Source organism: Austrofundulus limnaeus, unplaced genomic scaffold, assembly GCF_001266775.1.
Source record: "Austrofundulus limnaeus strain Quisiro unplaced genomic scaffold, Austrofundulus_limnaeus-1.0 Scaffold103, whole genome shotgun sequence".
Classification (NCBI taxonomy): Eukaryota; Metazoa; Chordata; class Actinopteri; order Cyprinodontiformes; family Rivulidae; genus Austrofundulus; species Austrofundulus limnaeus.
Window position 1 is genome coordinate 554653 of NW_013952505.1, and position 5010 is coordinate 559662.

A 5010-nucleotide genomic window follows, 5' to 3' on the forward strand; every position below is an offset into this window, starting at 1 on the left:
GACTTTGAGTTTGTGTCCTTTGCAAATTACTTGACACATACATTTTATCCTAAAGGAAAAGTTCCTCAAGGCGCTGTGTCAAAGCATGATGTCATGCATTTAAAACTGAAAATAAATTAATTAATATGATAATAAATTTAAAAATTGCATATTTGAAGAGAATTTGGCATTTGGTTCTAAGAAAGAAGGTGATCTATAGCCAGAAATGACTAAACTGTGCTTGACCAAAGAAAGAATGACCATAAGTTGCAAATGTAGAGTGTTATTAACAAAAATCATTTTCCCCATGTCTGAGCCTCCCTAACAATCAAAAGAYAACAAAGCCAATGACATGCAGCTATGTTGAAAAAGGAATAGAGTAAAAAACAAGGGTGGCCGCGTGCTTGACTGACACATTTAAGAGAGAAAGAAAAGGCGAGATGGAGAGACATAGTGAGTAGTGGCAAGCGTGGCTTCTAAACTCAGCGTCACATTATACCAGCTCAGTGGGACACCACTCGTTCCATAGCTGCCAATAAAAAGGCCTCATYTCCCCATCCTCAGGGAAGGATATCTAGGGGAGCTGGAGAAGAGCGGCTCTGCCTTTAAGGCCTCTCTGAGACTTTGACGCCAGGCGTGAATTTAATCCTTATACCTGCTGGGATGCAGAGGAGGAGAGCAGCAGGAAAGCCTTTCCTACTTCAAGGACCTCAGCTGGCTCAAGGATAGTCTGCCAAAAAAGCTTTAAACCTGATGACAAATTCATTTGTGCAGATGAACCCTCCCAACTCCACCCTCCAGTCCACCATGGAAATTTGGGGTAAATCATACCTCTGCAAACAAATCAGAAGTATGTGAAGTGCGCTTTTTTTAACTTAGCACATGATACAGAATGGAAAAAAAAATCTGTGCTTTGCTGTTTTTCTTTCTAAGTAGATGAACAGTAAATATATTCCATTTCTGATTTCTCCTATCTTGCAACAGCTGATATATATTTTTTTTAATCTACGGCGTGGCCACACACTCCACTTGAGTGTGTGGCYTGTGACTCTGTGGGAGTTTCTCTCGCTGAGCCATTTTTATATGACTTGATTATGTGGCGAGACAGTACTTGTGATGGCATCGAAGCAGAAAAAAAACTCACATTTACATCCATGCAAAGAGCATATTGCAGGTGCAGCAGGGGGTGGCTGAAGAAGCCATGCAGGGAGAAAGGTTGATGAATGTGTTTGTCTCAGAGTTTTCCCCTCCTTTTACTTTTTGGAGCTCAGTGAATCAGTTGGTGCTCTGACATCTGGAGCTCTTTAAGCTAGGATTTTTCAGAATGTTATATATATATATATATATATATACACATATTTACACACACACATATATATATATATATGTTATATATATATATATATATATATATAGTGGGACTTATGTATTGAGGAAACAGTTTCATAGCTCCACTCAAGCTCTGGATCTAAAAGTTCAACATGAAGCACCAGAAAACCAAAAACGGTGGAGATACGTACTTTGTCCATCTTTCTGGTAATTGATGCTCTACCTACTTTAGTCATGGGTTTGATTTATTATTATTTTTTTGTACACACTGGACCCTCTGAACAGCTTTAATTGTCACAAGACAAATCAGTATCATTCCTGTATTTACCATCAAATTTCAAAATCAGTTTTGGAATCAACAAGTTCTTGATTCACACTTTTCTGCCTGAGAACGCGATTGATCCGGGGGTACTCGGGCTTCCCCACGCTGCGCTGCAACTTCAAACGGCAGCACCCAAGTTTGGAAAAGCTAAGGTGTTACTTTTTTATTCCTCCTGCATCAAACACATCCTCGATCAAACGTCAGTCTCTTCAAACAAGGTGCCATCTGCAGCTGTCCAGTTGGGTTTGATGTGAGGTTCAGTAAAGATACAAAGTATGTACTGAAGCTGCGGTTGCCCATCCCCCCCACCCCGCTTCTGATATTTTACAATACAACATATAGGAACAAATTTAATAAAAACTGACATTGTTCACCACCCTGTACTGTCTTTTCCCACATAATTTATCATTTATGTCTTTTGTGTTTTCAAACTCAACAACTCATRTCCTATCAGTAATGCAGCTTAAAAACTTTGTGCCCGAAAGAGTAATTCTAAYAGTAACAGACATAGACAGATTTGTTGCAGTATTTGTTCACCAAATTTGAGAGTTAGAGGAAAGGAAACCACTAATAGAGGCATAAACTGCTCCCAGCTCTTGAATGGCCTACCTGTTTACACAGGAAATGAATCTACTTGAACGATGTACCATTTCCTATACACTTTACTTGTGGCTTTACTGAGTCTTTTTTTTGAACGAAAATTGACACAAGTGTCTCTTATTTCACTGGGGCCTGGTTGGTGGAAGCCTGCAGTCTCACGCGGGTCGTAAAACAGAAAAACGCAGCTCCAGTCCAATTTGCTGCAGGTCTCCCTGAGGAGAGAAGCAGTGTTGATTTTGGCACACGCTCCATAGACCCAAGCAACAAATCCTGCCTCTTTTTTTATTTTTTTCCAGACATGTTGGCTCAGGATCTCAGTGGAGAACTGGGAGAAGAAGAAGAAGAAGAAGAAGAAGAGGAAGGGGAAAAAAAGAGAGGGTGAAAAACAGCCCCGGGGCTGGAGGGAGATATTGTATGCATGTGCACTCAAGCACAAGGTTTGTGGCCAGCTGCTTATTTTTTTTTCCTGTGGAGTCAAGATTATCTACAGAGTCAATAGAGTGAGGGAGGCTGCTTTTCCCAGTGCTACTCAGTTCTGCTGCTGGGGTAACAGAGACGCTGTCAGCACTGTTGTTTTTCTTTAAACTCCTTTATTAAAACCTAGGTGCACAACCATTCATACCATAGATCTGGCTTCCAATCAGTACATTTTAAATCCAATACACCTTGTCAACTCTCCACAGACAATTTGACAGTGCTGGCCTGCAGAAATGTGGAACTTCTGCAGTGAGAACCCCCAACGCTTGGCTTTTATTTCATTCAGATAATAATGATGTCTTATGGGATGTTACCTTTATGTTTCTCAGAGTTTAATTTTAAGCTTGCATTTGATGTGTTAAAGTGCTGAGGTGTCTACAGCGAGGGAGTGTGTTGAGCAGGCTTCCCCTGGTTTAAAATGGAGCAGAATAAGAGCTGTTGCCAAGGTCACAGCTCCACATTTCCACAGCCATGGTTGTCAAAGGCTGAAAGGGCTCAAGTCCCTGAAACACCTTCTGGCTAGCTCCTTCGTTCTGCGTTTTGGTGAAACTGCTAAAGGCAACAGAAAAGGAGAGAAGGAGTGAGCAGCTTGGAGGATGCGAGAGAGACGAGACGAGCGAGACGGAGAGTCTGCATTTCACTGATACCAAAGYCTACCACGCTGTCACACTCTGAATAATTGTGAGGGACAGGCTGTGGACACCCCCGAGCCACAGCAAAGCCCAGAATAATGCCTCTCCTTGGGGCTTTCTCCGGCAGCCTTGTGTTGAGGCCTGGATGGCAGTGCCGTGCAAAGCTGGTTAACAAAGCCAGTTAGCTACCTAAAGTGGCTCCAGACTGCAGCTGATTTCAAAACTTTTACCCACTTTAGCTCCACCTTAGTCAAAATGATTGAGATGTCCCTGATGTCTCAACTGAAGCTCGCTGTAGTGTGTTTGTGGCTGTAAAACGAGGATGGATGTCCCGCTCAGGCAATTTTTTTTTTGTCAAACAGGATTTTAGATTGGAGTCTTACATGACCTTTCTCTGGGGTCACTGGTTGGATCTGTTGGAGCTTTTGTTGGTACAGATGATGGAGCCATGCAACAGCACAGTTTYCTGTTTCAAGTTTTGTGTTGGGCTACTTCAAACAGAAAAAAAAGTTTTTTCTAACAAGGAGCAGGCCTTTGGAAGAGAAAATGGTTGTCACTTATGTGGAATAATGACGAAAATGAATTATGCAACTGATGTCAGCGGTAAATATAGTTTCACACACATCTGAAAAACTTCAAAATTATGATTATGATTGACTGGTGATTGGTTACTACAGCCTGATCAGTCTTATTGGAATTTAAAATCAAAAAAGAAATCTCCAAATTTCTTCCAATTCAGTGGTTGATCTTTTTTTAATTTTATTTAATTTTTTTACATGTAACTCTGAAATTTAAACTTCAGGTGCAAGTAAAATGCACCAATTGCACCCATGTAAGGAAAAGCTTCTAGGTCAGGGCTATTCAACTGGAGAGGGCCACATCAGTCCCACTGGTGACCAAAGTCCATCCCACCAATTGGTTCATTAAGTTCATTGGTTCTTAAGCCCAAACCCTCAGTTTTCTACTTTAATTACTGTAAGTTCTTTAAGTTAAGCATAAACATGTGCGGGAAAGCTGGTTAAAACCATTTGAATGAAAACCCAAGACACATAAAACTACAAGCAGTAGAATATAAGCTTAAAATGAGTAAAAATAAAATTTGTTTAAAAATGTGGCGCGTTAAATATGTCAAAATAATATTTGTGTCAATTGTTTTTGATTTTCTTTAAATATCACTTCTTTTATTACATTGGGTTCTATATGTTGTATTCATGATTAAATGCAGCAAAGTAAACTAATTCAAAGGTAACAGATCTTTGTAATACTTGGTGTATTTACATGACTTTAGTTGCTGGATGTTCGGCCCCTCAGCTGTTGGCCTGCACCAACTGTGACCCCCCCCAGAGAAATTTAGTTGAATAGCCCTGTTCTAGATAATACTGGTAGTTAGAGGTGAATAATAGAAACTTTGGTATTGATCCGATACTAAGTAAATACAAAGTATCGCCGATACTGATACTTCTCATATTCATTGAATAATTTTGTGATTCAGTTTTTAGTTAGTCAACTATGACAAAACAAAACACAGATTTTAGGCAATAAAAATGTTTTGTATTACCAACTACAGCACAATAAAACAATGTGCAAAATGACAAAAAAGGAACAATAATGCAACAAAAATATAAATGTAACAATATCGATAACACAACAAAAAGCATCATTAGGCATTTT